General features: G+C 42.9%; 1 protein-coding gene across 1 annotated transcript in view; it reads right to left on the bottom strand.

Moving 5' to 3' along the window:
* The window catches only part of TMEM178B (transmembrane protein 178B), a 263,560-nt gene that overhangs the window by 138,766 nt on the left and 108,413 nt on the right, over positions 1–16,381 (bottom strand). The window lies entirely within an intron of this gene.

Below are 16,381 nucleotides of genomic sequence, written 5' to 3'. Positions count from 1 at the left end.
AACAAAAGGAAATCTCTTTGGACTCCAGCTCCCATCAGCCTCAGCTGGCCATCAGAAATTATGGGAACTGAAGTCTAACATGTTCCTCACTTCTCAATAAAAGAGAGAAGAGAAACCTGCCTGTTTTCCAGTTGAGGGGAAGATATCTAGGTAGACTGGAACCCTGGGATCTTTCTCTTTGGAAATTTAAGTGCCCAGCATCCACATTGATCAGCTTGTCTGCCATTTGAAGCATTTATTTATTTAGTTTAAAAGCAGGACGTAAAGCACTGTGGAAACAGTTCCAGCAGGGGCCCCCATTCAGAGTCCTAAGCACACAGCTTAAGAATTAATAGGACTCTACAGGTCTTATAGCAGCCCCTTTTGCCACTGGCTATTGATTTAGCAATATTTTAAAGATTTATTCCCTTTTATTTTCACCAGGGGAAATTATACTGCCAAGATCTATTAGTCCAAAAGAAGCCATTATCCCCCTCATCATTACCGCCTCCTGTAGCTCCCAAGCAGAGTCTCCTGAGCTTTGGTCAGAGGCCACTGGGTTTCTGCCTTTGATTATAGACATTGTCTCCTCAAAATTCAGTCGAGACAATGAAGGATTGCCATGGTGGGGATGGGAAATGAACCTTAAGGCCCTTCCCCAAAGTTCTCTCCAGGATTTCCCACCTTATAGTGCAGGGATGGGATGTTTTTTGTCCCAGTGGACCAGGTCACACTACCTGTCCTCACAACCTCTGTGAGTGTTTTATCCCGCCTGAAATGTGCCCGTGAACCCCAGTAATGTGCTTTGGGTGGAGGATAGAGAGGGACGTGTGAGTGTTTGTAGAATCTAGCTGGTTTTACAAATGTAAAATTTAAATTCGGTGCTCTTCCTGCTTTTGCCTCTGGCCCCACCCACCAGAGGCATGTCTCCTTCCCCACTAACATGGGGAAAATGTGAGAAGTTTCCCCAGCCTAGTTTTAAGGGGAGTGCATTCCACAAATGAGGTGTCAACACAAAGAAGGCTCTTTCTCTACCTAACCAAACAGTGGTAGGTAGAGGAGCATCTCCTCTGAATATTTTTAGGGGCGGGCAGGATAATGTAGGAGAGTAAGTAAATCTTAAAGCAACTTTTTTAAACCCACATATTTTTTTACAGTTTATTCTGTGAATGTTTGTCTTAAAACAATAAGGAAGCACTGAATGATCTTTGTCCAGGTGCAGCCTGGATGTATTTTGCTAAATGCTACCCAGACATTGGGACGCGGGTGATGCTGTGGGTTAAACCACAGAGCCTAGGACTTGTCGATCAGAAGGTTGGCAGTTCGAATCCCCTCAATGGGGTGAGCTCCCACTGCTCGGTCCCTGCTCCTGCCCACCTAGCACTTTGAAAGCACATCAAAGAGCAAGTAGATAAATAGGTACCACTCCGGCGGGAAGGTAAATGGCATTTCCATGTGCTGCTCTGGTTCGCCAGAAGCGGCTTAGTCATGCTGGCCACATGACCCAGAAGCTGCACGTCGGCTCCCTCTGCCAATAAAGCAAGATGAGCGCCGCAACCCCAGAGTCGTCTGCGACTGGACCTAATGGTCAGGGGTCCCTTTACCTTTACCTTTTACCCAGACATTAACACTCTGGAAGAAAATAATCTAAGCCTCATGCATACCTACCTACCTATGTGTGTGTGCGTGCTCACACACACACACTCCCCCACCTCTGTATCCAGGCTAGAGAACAGCAAAATAATTTAGGATGCATTTATATTTACAGTACAGAGGCACGTTTGTGCTGCAAGCCCTCTCCTAGAGAGTCAATTAATGAGCCAACCACAATCTTGACAGTGTTCAGGTATATGTATTCAAAACTGCTTGCATGAAAAGGCAGTTTCCTCTGGAAGTCGGCCAAAGGCGGCTCCGGAGCCAAGACGATTTCCATATAGAATTGGATCGCTCAAATTCCCGCTGGTTCAGCAAGAAGACAGACTTGCAAAATAAGGTCTGTGAAACACAGAAAATTATGAAGGCCATGCTGTGGAACGAACAGAATAGAATTTAGGCCCCTTAGTACTGCAGCTGGCTGATTCCACATACAGGAGAACAAGGGGTAAAGGGAATACTCTGTTCCCTTCACACACTAGTGGGCTCTCTCCAGCCATTTTGTATATTGCTGGAGCTGACCTGAAACTCTTCTCCGTCAAAATGTGATGGGACACTGCAACTTGAAACAACAAGAAAAGTGCTTCCCGCTGCAATTTCTTTCCACCTTTTAATTTGGCATAAGGGCAGGAGTTGGCACCTGGCAAACTTGGGCAACTGTCAGGCCCCCAGGAGATGCTTGCTCTGAGACCCTTTATTTTTGCTGACCCATCAGTCAAAGCAGCACCAGACAGCTGGGGTCTATCCAACATCCCATGAAGCACCCATATACGATATATCTGCTACCACAGGTTATCACCAGAATTCAGTGTTCTGCTTAGAAGGAAGGAATGCCAGCAAAACATTGATATCTGTTCTGCACAAATGTATAACTCGGGTTGCGACTTCCTGCCAAGAGACGGTGGGAGATGGGGGTTCCGGCATGCCTAGAATCCACCAAATAGGTCCTTTCAAAAGCCTGATATTAACTAAATTAGTAATATTACAGAGAGATTAGAGAAATGGATAGATTTGAGAGATCAAGCAGGGAGATTAGATAGAAGAGAGGGGAGGCTAAATCTAAATTAAGAGGAAAAAATATAGCAATGGCAGAAAATAGGTTAGGAAGATTAGATTGAAGGATTAGGTATCTTTTGATCAAACAGAGAGATTAGCTGTAAGGATTTTGAATAGATAGGTAGATTTGCCACTTCATGCAGCCTGGATGAGAGGAAGTGCTGGATTCAGGAAGAAATCCCATTCATCAATACAGCCCTTTCCCATGCAAGTATTTGTGAGATCATATTTCAACCAAAGCAAGACTGAAGAACCAGGCATGAACTGAGAAAAACTGTGTTTAACTCTCCTCATTGTGTATGCGCCTGTTTTGATTTCTCTCAGTTACTCATTTTTTCCAGTCTCAAATTCCGGTTCTCCACATTTCCACATCATGAATATTCAGCACATTTTCAAACAGAAACTGACCCGATCCGCAATGAACAAAAAGGAAGAAAGTCCCACTTCTTTTGGCTTTATTAAAATAATTGTGTAGGGCCAAGCCATACAGTCCTTAGATCTAAGGGACTCAATGTTGGAAGCTCATATATTTCCATTGTCTGCCCCCCCTTACTTGGGGATAAAGTTTCTCTTCATTTGTTAATGACAGTGATGATGGTTCTTAATGCCACTGTTGACTGCTGTTCACTTTACAGTGGTACCTCAGGTTACAGAAGCTTCAGGTTACAGACGCTTCAGGTTATAGACTCTGCTAACCCAGAAATAGTACCTCGGGTTAAGAACTTTGCTTTAGGATGGGAACAGAAATCGCACAGTGGCAACAGAGGGAGGCCCCATTAGCTAAAGTGGTACCTCAGGTTAAGAACAGTTTCAGGTTAAGAACGGACCTCCAGAACAAATTAAGTTCTTAACCTGACATACCACTGTACATGGCTGAAATATTATTCAGATATGCCAGTAGTTTATTAAATAGTTTAGTACAGCATTTGATTCAGTATATTTTTTTTCTTGTTTTCCTCCTCTAAAAACTAGGTGCGTCTTATGGTCAGCTGCGTCTTAAGGAGCGAAAAATACAGCCGTTATCCTGTGGATTTTACACATCTCTGAATGTAGCAATGCAAATCTCAGTCATTTAAACACATCAAAATACATTTCTAAAAATTGCAGTCTGAGGAAAGAAATGGCATTCAGTCGCACATTTAAGCACATGTATTTTTGCGCAGATTTCAAAACAAACAAACCCAAGGGTTGTAGCTCCATGGTAAAGCATTCACACTACATGCAGAAGGTCCCCTGTTCAGTTCCCCAGCACCTTCTATTAGGGCTTGGATTATCTCCGGCCTGAAACCCTGGAGAGAGACTATGTCAGTGCAGATAGCGCAGAATTAGATGGCTCAATTAGTCTGAGTCAGTATAAGGCAGCTTTCCCATGATTCTCAGTTTTCAATCAAGATCAATGCCGAAATAAGATAGAATGGACTTAGGGGCGAACACATGTGAAACAGACACACCAGAAATCCACCCATCCCTACAAAATATTGCTTTCCGTGGACTCTATCCAATTTCAGTCCCAGTAGCCCAGCATATAATACAACCGGGGATTTCACTAAGATATATATTTTCATGCTGGGTTCAGGCTGTGCAGGAAAAGAGGCCATGCATCTGAAGTGTGCAGGGGTTCATCCATCATTCCACAGAAATGTGAAAAGGGAAAGTAGGGGGTTTGTACAGTACCATCAAAATAAGCTCGCCACTGCCCCCCCCGCCCCCCCCCCCAGCTGCACCATGTACAGCACTGGATTTGTTCCTTGGATCTCTGCATGGTATATTTATCCCGAAGCCACAAAGCAACATCAGCAGTTATTACTGTTCTCATATACAAATGACATCAGGCATTGTTTACGCTATGAGCTTTCACAAAATGTCTCTCCCCTGCCATCCGCCCATTAAGGTACACCAGGGGCTCACAGACACCGTGACACTGAGCCTCTTTAAGCCAGGGGACGGCACGGTGCGGAAAGGGAAGAAACTGGAAATGGTCCAACAACAAACTCCCCTCCCTCCAAGAAAAACAACAAACAAGGATAGATATGTAGAGCAACCTCGGGTTGGTTGGTTTGTTTTTCATCTCAAGATCCTGGGATGGACAGATCAGAGGGAGCAGAATGCTGTGGGCTGATTCACACATTACGTGGCTCAAACCTGCATGTGTCATCAATGGACACTCTTCATGAGGTTACAGCTAATGTATCCGCTGGCAAATGTATGAGCATAAAAACATTGTGGGTGTAGTGGTCAGAGCATCAGATTAGACCAGGGAGTCTTAGGTTCAGATGCCCACTGAGGCATAAAGTTCATGCGGTGATATTGAGTCAGTCACTGGCTGCATTCCCACAGCAGTTAATTTCGTTTCCGTGACGTTTTCCTAACTATTAATTTCCACATTGTATCTGAGCTTTCACATGATGTAAATTTCACTTCCAGAAAACCAGTGGAGTACAGTGCATATTTAGCGCTCATTTCCTTGTTCTGGAAAAAATCTGTTTGCAGCCCCCTGGCCCCAGAAGATCATGGGGATAGAAGTGGCAACATTTGGGGCATTATACAGGGATTCCTGCCGCTTTCATGGGGGAACAGAAGCAAGCATGTTCAGAAAGAGTGGGAAAGCAGCAGCATTCTCCAATGGCATTTGCTGTTGTGTCGCACCACACCCACTGGTGTGAATAAAATTTAGCTTGACATTCCGTTATATAGGTCAAAAAGCCACAGTTCCATAAACACAAGAAATGTGGCAGCGTGAGAGGATCATTAGAAAACGGGACAAAAGCTCTAGCATTAGAATCAGGAAAACCAATTAAATATTCCCCATGGCCGAATGCACCCAGCATCTCCCTAACCTAATGCACAGGGTTGTTATTTTTTCTGAGGATAAGAGGAAAGTGTATCAGTTGTGAGTTCCATGGAAGAAGGATGGGATAAAAGTACATTAAATAAATACATAGAGTTATAGAATCGAAAGGTTAGAAGTGACCACAAGAGTCATCTACTTCAACCCCCTGCAATGCAGGAATCTTTTGCCCAACAGGGGGCTTGAACAAACAACACTGAGATTAAGAGTCTCGTGCTCTACCAACTGAGCTATCCCAGTTCTGCAGCTGCAGAAATGTTTGTGCCATTCATACAGTGCATTTTTGCATGTGCACTTAAAATATTGGTTTCAGCAGAGCTTGAGTGCAATGAACCTTGGTTGGATTGAGGCTATTACCTCTTGTACTAGCCTCAGTGGGTGGAATGGAGATCTATTCCTACCCTGCTCTGAGAAGCAGGGATGACATGGAGAGCCAGTGCTATGGGAAAGCAGGTACTGAGGATTCTTTCGCAGGTGCACAGTGGCGGAGGAAGACGCTCAGGCACCTGGGGCGGTGCACCCAGGGGTGGGGCAAGCCACCCATAGGGGCGGGTCGCACTGCGGGGCCTCTGGAGTCTGCCTGCCTCTTTCCACTCAGCTGCCCTACAGCTGGGGGAGAGGCAGTGGGTGGACCGTTTGGGCAGCGCAAAGCCTGCATGCACCAAGCCACCCAGGAGAGACACATGGCTTGGGCACGTTGCAGGCCCCATAGTGAATGCCGCCTGGCATTTTGTCATCCCCCTCAGTGGTGACACCCAGGGCAGACCGCACCCACCACACCCCCTTCCACCACCCCTGCAGGGGCATAGAGCTGTGATGTCACATTTGAGGCACTGTCAGAAAGTTATATGTCAACCAAAGCAGAAAGAGAAAAGGCACTGGAAATGTTTCCGCGTGAATTTCTCCAGCTCCCTTTCTGTCTATGCTGTCTCTGAGTGGCTCTTTCAGGTGATATGAAAAGCTGCAATCTTTATTTGTGTTCCTGGGAGAAACCACTCACCCAGCACAGAGAAAAAAGTATAAATCCTATTTACCACTCACAGATATTGACTACCAGTCCACAATCTCAAAATCACTTTTGCGAGTCCTAATGAGGTACTGCGGAAGAGACTGAGGCATGGGTTTATATTAGTTTTAGAAGTTTTGACACAAAGAATAAGATGTAATCAAGAGATTAAGGGAATAAGGATAGGACAGAGATAATACAAATTAAAAGCATTTGCAGATGATGTGGTGATATCTGTAGAAGAACCAATAGAGTCAATTCTGAAAGCACTAGAAGAGATAATTTTTTGGAGAAATAGCAGGTCTTAAAATTAATAATGATAAAACCAAGCTCCTGGTAAAAAATATGAATGATAAGAGTGAAAATAAACTACAAAATATATCAGATCTAAAGACTGAAAAGAAGGTTAAATATTTAGCTGTATGGTTAACAGATTACAGCTGTATAAAGATAACTATCTGAAAACATGGGAGGATATTAAAAGAAATTTGCAAATATGAGGTAGAGTTGTTGGGTAGAGTGTCGATCATAAAAATGAATGTATTACCAAGAATGTTATTTTTGTTTCAATCAGTACCGGTGAGTGGCAAGACAGATTGTTTCAATAAATGGCAAAAAATATATTTCTAAATATATCTGGCAAGGGAAAAAACCGAGAATAAAATATAAAATACTGATAGATACGAAAGAGAGAGGAGGTTTCTCTCTGCCAGATATGAGATTATATTATGAAGCATCTTGTCTGTGCTGGTTGAAGGAATGGTTGCTACTGAAGAATCCACATATTTTAGATTTGGAAGGTAATGATAATATTTTTGGTTTGCATGCTTATTTGTGGTATGAAAAGGTAAAAGTACAAAAAGCCTTCAGAAACCATATAATTAGGGGGAAATTGTATAGAATATGGGATAAATATAAAAACTTCTTGGAGAATAAAACACCACTTTGGCTTTCACCTTTGGAAGCCATAGTGGTGAAAAAGAAAAATATGATGGAAAGTTGGGCGACATAGAAATTTGCTAAGAGAGGAGCGTGGAGAACTTAAATTTAAAAAGTTTAAGGATTTGTCTGGGATGTTAACAACATGGTTGCAATATTATCATTTGAAAAAATATTTTAAAAGGATATGAAGTGGGGGTTTGGGGAACATCACAACTAGAGAGAGACCTGTTAAACTGTAATGTTAAAGTGATGTCTAAAATGTGTAAGATGCCATTGGAATGGTAGACAAAAGACGAACAAGTGAAATCTTCAATGATACACTGGGCAATTGATATTGGTCATAATATAGAAATGGAAGCATGGGAACGATTATGGAATATGGATATAAAATTTACAGCATGTTATGGTTTAAGAGAAAATTATATGTTATATAGATGGTACCTAACACCTAACACCTAGTAGATTGGCACAAATGTATAAATCAAAATCAAATAAGTGTTGGAAATGTAAAGAGAAAAAAGGTGCATTTTTCCATATGTGGTGGTCTTGTAATAAGGTCAAAGCTTACTGGGAAATGATATATAATGAATTGAAAAAGATGTTTAAGATTTGTAAAAAAAAAACCAACCAGAAGCTTTTCTCTTGGGAATTATGGGAGCTGAACTACCTAAACAGTATAGAAATTTATTTATGTATGCAACCACAGCTGCAAGAATGTTATTTGTCCAAAAATGGAAGGAATAAGATGTCCCAATGAGAGAAGAATAGATACAGAAACTAATGGAGTATGCAGAAATGGCAAAACTTACCGGAAGAATAAGAAATCAAGATAACAAACTTCTTAGAAAGGAATGGAAATGGTTTATTGAGTACTTACAAACAAACTGTAAACAAATCTAGACACTGGCAGGTTTATTGCAAAAACTTGCAGTTTCAAAAATATATATGAGAATAGATAAATAAAAGAATAAGTTAAGATAATTTGAAGTATGCGGGAAAGATAAAAAATAAATGTAAAGAACCGCAGAAAGAGAGGGAAGGGAGTCAAAGTCGGAAATGTTAAAATTAAGGTTGAATAATTGTTGTAACGTATATAAATGAAAATTATATTTTTTTAAAAAATTAAACCCTGAGGCATAAGAAATAGATTCAATGGTAACACAAGAAATAGGTTGCAATGGGCTAGGTGTCCTAATGATCTGCCTAGAAGCCTAGCAGCTCATGCACTACTTGATTTTTGTCCCTTGTACCATTTGTGCTGCTGGACAGAAATGGGAACTACACACACCTCAAGCTGGGACGCTCATGCAGTTCCCCAAATACTCCTAGGCTGGGGAATTAGATGACATCCATGGGTCAATCCCATGCCTCTCTCTGATATAAAACTCCCATGTCTGGGCAAAGGGATGCCACTAACTAGATGATTTGCTCTGTGCTGCCAAACTACCCATCTTTAGATTGCCCTTCCCCGCCTATCTGCTGTTTAGGAGTTTACTGCCTGCCCACCAACCTCAAGATACTTGTGTCTCCTTGGCACACTGTCAGCAACTGAACTCAACTATCCTTGCATGCTCTGCCATCCAGGTGACTGATTGCTCTTCACTATCCAACATCCCCATCATCAGCATTATATTCAAACTCATCCCAGTCATAATCTCTCTTTCAATTGTTCTGCAGAGACAGGATTTCACCCCTTTGCTGGTTAGAGTCGCAAGCTACCTTTATCCCTGGCCCATTTATAATCCACTTGTTCTTGCACTTGCGTTCCCTTTTAATGCAGCACTCTCATTTCTCAACCAGATTAACCTCTCTGAGGTCCATCTCATGTTCTAACCTTTGTTCATGTAACTTCTTAATTCTTTTGATCCCCTGCTTTGCACCTGTCCCAATTTAAATTCACCCTTTTGGAATGTGTGAGGCCAAAATCATGCACGGCATTCCATTTGGCGACTCACTACTCCCTCATATTGTATATTCGCACCCTCTGAGACAGCACACGAACCAAAACACAGCCAATGCAGTTCTCCAGCCAAGGAATGTGTACAAAAATGCACAGACCACAGTAAACTGTGTGTAAAAATGCACATATTAGCAAACTTGATATACAAACATGGATTACATGGAAATTGCTTTGCAAAAATTATATTAGGCAAAGTTGTATATTAAAAGGTGTGAATTAGGAGAAATTCATACTGAAAGGTTGATGAATTTTCACAAGGACTTAAAAAATAATACTCACAAGCTGGTGTGGAAGGATAGAAATTCCAAACTGAAGATTGGGGAGAATGAGGAACTGAAAGGAACCAAAATTGACAGATTCACCCATCCCCAACATGATTACATTTAGCTTGAATTTTGGGCTATTCTTATTATTAACCCAACCTTCAACCCAATGTCTTTTCTCTTCCTCATGACCTCCTGGCTTTCATCAGCTGTAACCTTTATGGTTTACTTGTCTGCAACATGCTAGAAACTTGTGCTATTGAAAAACATACCTTTGAGGCTGGGCTCTATTATGTGGGTGTGGTTTGGGGAGAGAGGGATAAAATAAAGGCAAAATGTTGCAAACACATCCCTGTGTTGTTGCACAATACAAGCAGCTCAAGCAGAAACTGGGGTGGGGTGGTTTTAGGCCATGTTGAAGGAATTTTATTATTATTAGCTTTTACATTACCGTATTTTGTATTTTTATTGGAAACAGCTTCAATTGCCTTTAGGAAAAGAGGGCATAAATCATGGGTGGCTCTTCTCAATGCAGCTGGACTGCAATTCCCATCATCCTCAACCACTGGTCATGCTGCCTGGGGCTGATAGAAGTTGGAATCCAACAGCATCTTGAGGGTGACAGATTAGCTGCCTCTAGTAGATGTATTTAAACAAATATTTTTAAAAGATGAATGCATGGGAACTAAAATTCCTACTTATGCACTCTTAAGACTACAAAACCCATGATCCACTGCCACTCTAAATTAAATAACTGTGTACAAAAAATATGCACAACATGTGCATTGCCCTGTTTAGGGAAGCTTTTAATGGTTGATGTATTTTAATATTTGGTTGGAAGCCACCCAGAGTGGCTGGGGAAGCCCAGCCAGATGGACGGGGTATAAATAATAAATTATTATTATTATTATTATTATTAACCCAGCATGACAGGCCCATTTGAAATCCCCAAGGGTTACTGCATTTCCTACAGCATTTCAGTGCTTGGGCAAATTAGAAATTCCTCCTAAGGAACTGATATATCCCTGGCGTAAACAAACAAACAAATATGATACTGCTACTCCAAATGCACGCACACATACACACACGCACAGTCTCTTTGTCTTTAAAGCCCACAACACACACAGAGCTCTCTTTGCTCTGACAGCTTTTATGATCTTTCAAATTGCTTGTGCAATTGCAATTGTTCATCTTCTGTCAAAACACTAGGAAATAAGTTCTCTCTGCAGTGGCAGATTCTTAATGGGAAAGAGGGATTAGCAGCAGCTTAATATGAATCCAGAGTCCACTTCATCATTTAAGTCAATGCCATGTGGGAACCTGGGATTCAGGTGGCCGTCTGCCCTCCCTTCCATTGATCCTCTTCTAACGTCTTAATGAGAAGCAGTAGAACCAGAAGAGGGAGGGGAGGTCAGCTTAGAAGCAGTGCGATCCGCAAAGCATTTAAACCAGAAAACTTGCCCATCACAGAGCTTAGTTCCGCTGAAGTTAGAGCAAACAAGCTTTCTGGGTGTCCATCAAGCCTTTCCATTCACAGAATGTCTACAGCTCTTGTCACAATAACACTGAAACATTAATATAAAATAACATGCCAATCTCTCCCACAGGTCTCGGTAATAACTTGCTATTTATAGACTTCACATTTGTGTTGCAAAGTGATCCAAAATGAATGGTGTTTTTTTTTTTCCAAATCTCCAGCACTGAAGACATTTTTATTTAAAGGTATTTTTAAAAAATGATCTCCTCCTCCTTTGGGAATGTTGGTGATTTGAAATTACTTTTATTAATGTGACCGGCTTCAAGTAATTCACAAAGCACATCCAATTTGCATGAATCGCACCTATAATGTATAATTAAATAGTCTATAAATTTGCCATTCGGAAAACCACAATATAACAAAATAATCAATGTTTGAAAGCTAAAATCAGATTGCATTCTCAATCCCCACCCGACAAGATTCCCAGACGCAATTTTCACAGAGCCCCTTTTTGAAAGAAGTGGCAAAGAGGCAGTCATTATGGTGGATCATTATGGAAGATGCTCCCTAGATTCAAATCTTGGGTTAGGCAGGCACTATATCTTGTCTTTACGAGGTTTATTTTGAACATGATGAAATCAGTGTAGCAGCAATTCAGCCTAGCAGAGCAATTGATGCTCCAGAAAGGAAGTGGGGGTGGGGGGGTGTTTCATGATAAGAGGGCATGAGCAATCCTGCAGCCAGCTCCAAACTCCTTCAGTGCGGTTCCAAGGACAGGAAGAACAAAAAAATTTAACAAAACCCACAACAATCCTACTGAAACAGAAAATTGAAAGGAATGAGATGAAGAAGCAGCAGGGGCAGTGGGGGGGGCAGCGGTAATGACATGGAATAAATTGCCAGGCAGACCCTTCATCAGCAAATTCTCACACTGACCACAGCAAAAAAAAACACCACTGGGCTAATGAAACATTTGTAAGTTGTGCATCATCAGTCACAGGGTTGGGTGGGTTCCTTGCCTCCCCCCCCCCCCATAAAAATTGCTAAGCTAGTGCTACAGGAATATTGATGTTGGTTTCCAACGGTTATTGGTTTAACTAGAAAGCGACGAGTCTTAAATTCAATTATCTCCTGTGAGCTATTCTATTCTGTATTATAGCACAGACCTGGGTCAGCTGCTGACAAGGAAAATTGTGCAGTCACAAAGTAGCGGAAGACTGGAGAAGGCAGGAGCAGCCAATGTATTGGCGCCCCCCCATATGTGGTCAGACTCCGGCTCCCATCATCCCTGACCATTGACTGAGCTAATCTGCACTGATCTCTCAGCCGCCTCACCTGTCTCTCCCTCCCAGCAAACAACAGCAACCCACCTGCAGGAAGTTAGCAAGCCACTCCTGGCTCACATCCCTATTGAAGCAACATCCACAGTGCCTAGGAAAACCTCCCAGGTCTTGCAGAGCTTGTCCTCTTTCAGCTTTCTCTGACTGGCTCCCTGGAACCCAAGATCTGTTGCCGTTTATGCATTTATACTTATGGGCCACTCGTCGCCAAATTTCTCTGCGACGGGTTATAAAAACATCACATACAAAGTAAGTACAAGGTATATAACTGAAATAATAAAATTAAAGCCTCAGAAACAGTCAATATCAGAATATCAAAACAGCAACACAGAACTCCAGAGCAATGCAGCAAGGCAGGAAGAGAGAAGAATCACCCACTCAACCGAAGATGTGTATCTTGCCCAATTGTCAAAAAGCAGCAATGATGCAAGATGCACCTCAGAAAGGAGGTCATTCGACAACCTGGGGGCCACCACAGAGAAGGCCCTCTAATGTACCATCACTGCTTGAACCCCAAAGGATGGTCTCACTGTGATCTGGGCCTCCCCTGCTGATCTTAATGCCAGTCCATTTTTAGTCAATGCTGGACAGCTCCAGATAAAAGGAGAGATAAAAGAAAGTACAGTCATTCCTCATGTTACGTTTGCTTCATGTTACGTTCTTTCAGGTTATGTCCCGTGGCGACCCGGAAGTACCGGAAAGGGTTACTTCCTGGTTTCGCCACTCACACATGCGCAGAAGTGCAAAATGACATCACGCGCATGCGCAGAAGTGGCAAATCGAAACCCACGCATGCGCAGACAGGCCGCTGTGGGTTGCGCTCTTTTCATGTTGCGAACAGGCCTCCAGAATGGATCCCATTCGCAACCAGAGGTACCACTGTACTCCTTCACACAGCACATACCAGTAGTTCAAACTGCAGAACTTGGTAGTTTGCAGTGATGGTCACCAGCCTAGAAAGCTTTAAAAGTGGTTTAGACAAATTCAGGGAGGAGAGGGCTATTGAAGGCTACTAGACATGATGGCTATGGTCTGCTTCTACAGTTGGAGGCAGTAATGCTTCAGAACACCAGGGGCTGGAATATCCAGGAGGGGAGATTGCTCCTGTGCTCAGGTACTATTTGTTAGTTTCCCACTGCCATCTTGTTGGCAGGATACTTGACTTGGTCAGCCACTGGTCTGATCCAGCAGGCTCTTCTTATGCTCCAAGTCCAGCAAAAGCATCAAGCTCTATTCAAGCCTTTCTCCACATCCCAGCGATTACATAGAATGACATATATAAGTATCACTACAGTGTTATCTCATGGGGTCCAATTATGGCCTGTTTTGCTACTTGTCAGTTGGGATCTCATTATCATTCAGTGTGTGAGGCACCAAGAGCTGTTCAGATGAGTTGGCTTCACGGTGGATGAAAAGCCTTAAGTTATCCCAGTTCTGCTCTCTGTCTCGACACGGTCACACTACCTGCTCTGTCCACTTCTCTGATGGCATGTAACCACTTTGCATCCCACTGCTTTGTCAAATGTGGCTCCATCACCTGTCACTCTAGGTTGGCTGTTAATGCTATAAAAATTGCAATGTCATGCCAGATCATCCGTTCCTGTTCCCAATCCCAACGTATATTAGTTCCTAGGAATGGGCCAGCAGTACACTGCGATGCAGTTAAGGGCTTTCGAAGTCTTACATAAAACTTCACTTAATCAATGCATATACTTGGTTCTTATCAGGCACAAAGGAACGCATTCAATCATAGCAAGGCAGCCCTGAAGGTGACTTGCAAAAGGGTAATTGAATTGAGCTTGTGACCTCTCTCCCTTTCCGTGGTATTTCTTCATCATGTAAATAGAGCTGCTGCCAATCTCAGAAAGGGAGGCTAGCAGGTTTGGACCAAGCCAACATTTTCCTGATATGCCCATTGCAAAGAAGACCCAGACAATTCACATGGCAGCACTGAGGGTAGTAGGGGCCATGAGAAATGCATTCTCCATGACTCCTAGTGGTTCTGGATGCTGTTGAAAATGCCCAGAAGAATTTAATGCTTAGCTAATAGATGTCTCAATAGAAATCCTTGCCGAAGTGACCAAAACGATTTGGAGATTGTAGGAAGAGAACTCCAGACCCTGTTGCACTCCTGAATATGTATCGAGAGAATGTTAAAGCCCAGACTTTGGAAGTTTTGAAAAGAAACCATGTTCTCCAAGACCATTCCCAACTAACTGAGATAAAGTGGGAGAACTTGCCCGTTACTAGTTGCAAAGGCTTACAAATATGTCCCCCAGTTTGCTATTTTCACATGGTTATTAGGAATTCAGACAGACATCTCAGAGGCCAAATTGGACCACTGGTTGGCCAAGATAGGCCCATAGCCAGAAAGCTCCCCTCTCATGACTTACAGGAATGCATCAGAATGCTAGTTCTGAACATTTTGAGGAAACCATGGGGTTTTCAAGAAATATGAAAAAGCCCCTCCCTCAGATCAGGAATCATGTAGTGAGCACTATCTATTGCTGGACTTGGAAGGTGGTAGACTCTTCTTCATTGGAGGTTTTTACAGAGGTCAGGGTTTTTTTAGTGGGGATTCCTTCATTTCAGGGGGTTGGACTAGATGACCCTCAGAGCCCCTTCCAACTCAGCAATTCTATGATTCTATAACTGATTTATTGGATTTCTTACATACCCTTCACATCCTAGGGTGGGTTATAATAATATGCAAATACAGTATTAACGTCAGTTAAAAACAACTTAAAATCAGAAGAATAGTGTGGGCCTTAAAATATAATATATATCAGATGTCAAAGGCCAGGGTATAAAGAGGTGCATCTTCAGCCTATGATGGAAACAAACTATGATGTCGCAGTGCCCGTCGGATCTAGCTACATGACAACATCACTGTAGGCTCTGTCCATTTACTAGTACATGCGAGGGAGTAGCAGGGAGAACTCAGGGACAGAAACTGGATTGAGAGCTGCCCCTGCTCTATGCCCCAGGTGAGCCACTGAGAATCAAACACCACTTTTTCATTTGCACAGCTCCATCCTGGATTCCATTTCTAAGTCGTGCTGGAGTGTGATGAAATGTCAGGGACCGGCTTAGAGAGAAAGAGAGAGAAGAGACTATTAATTTGTTTCCTGAGCTGTTTTTTAAGGTGCTATAAAATGTGCTTTACAGTAAGTACAAGTGGGACCTGTGACAAAATGTTGCGATGTACTCTTACCTGCTAATAGGAGTGCTTCTGTTCAGGGTTCAAGTCAGCAAGCCGTGCACTTTTCCAGGCTATTCCATCCTTTCCACCCTACATAGGCCAGTTTCCCTCCCCACCCACATTCCTTGGTTGCTGAGCATTCTCAGTCCTCACTGGGCTCTTCTGCAAGGGGGCTGACCCCTGGCAGGGTGCAAATGCACACACATGTACACAAATTGCACTCCTGAAAACCTCACGACTCACCCGAGGGTCTGATTGCTCCCCCTCGTTTCTCAGTGGCCCCTTTTGGGCACCATTTCCAACAACCCTCTCCTCCCGAATTCCCTTTTAGAACTGAGCAAGGGCAGCCTCCTCAGCCCTGATGGGTCATTTGTATTCTCAATATCAAAGATAGGGAACCGAGGCCGAGAGAACGAATAATGGAAGGGAACAGATGGATTAAACATGAAGCTCACCGGATACTGCGAGGGGAAGCGCTGCTTTCTGATCAATTGCGATGGCTCGTGAATTCAAAGGAGACCACAGAGCTCATCATATAAGCGGCGCTTCAAAAAGCTGCTTTTGCTAAGCTGATAATAGAAGCAGTGGCCTCTTGTTCTGGCATTTTAATGACTGGCTGGATGAAAGGTCTCCAGGATCTCCTCTAAGGCAATAA

The sequence above is a fragment of the Podarcis tiliguerta genome (assembly GCF_965153285.1).
Source record: "Podarcis tiliguerta genome assembly, chromosome: 10".
In the NCBI taxonomy this organism is placed as follows: Eukaryota; Metazoa; Chordata; class Lepidosauria; order Squamata; family Lacertidae; genus Podarcis; species Podarcis tiliguerta.
Note: the sequence above shows the minus strand (reverse complement) of the source record. Positions and strands in the feature narration are given on the sequence as shown.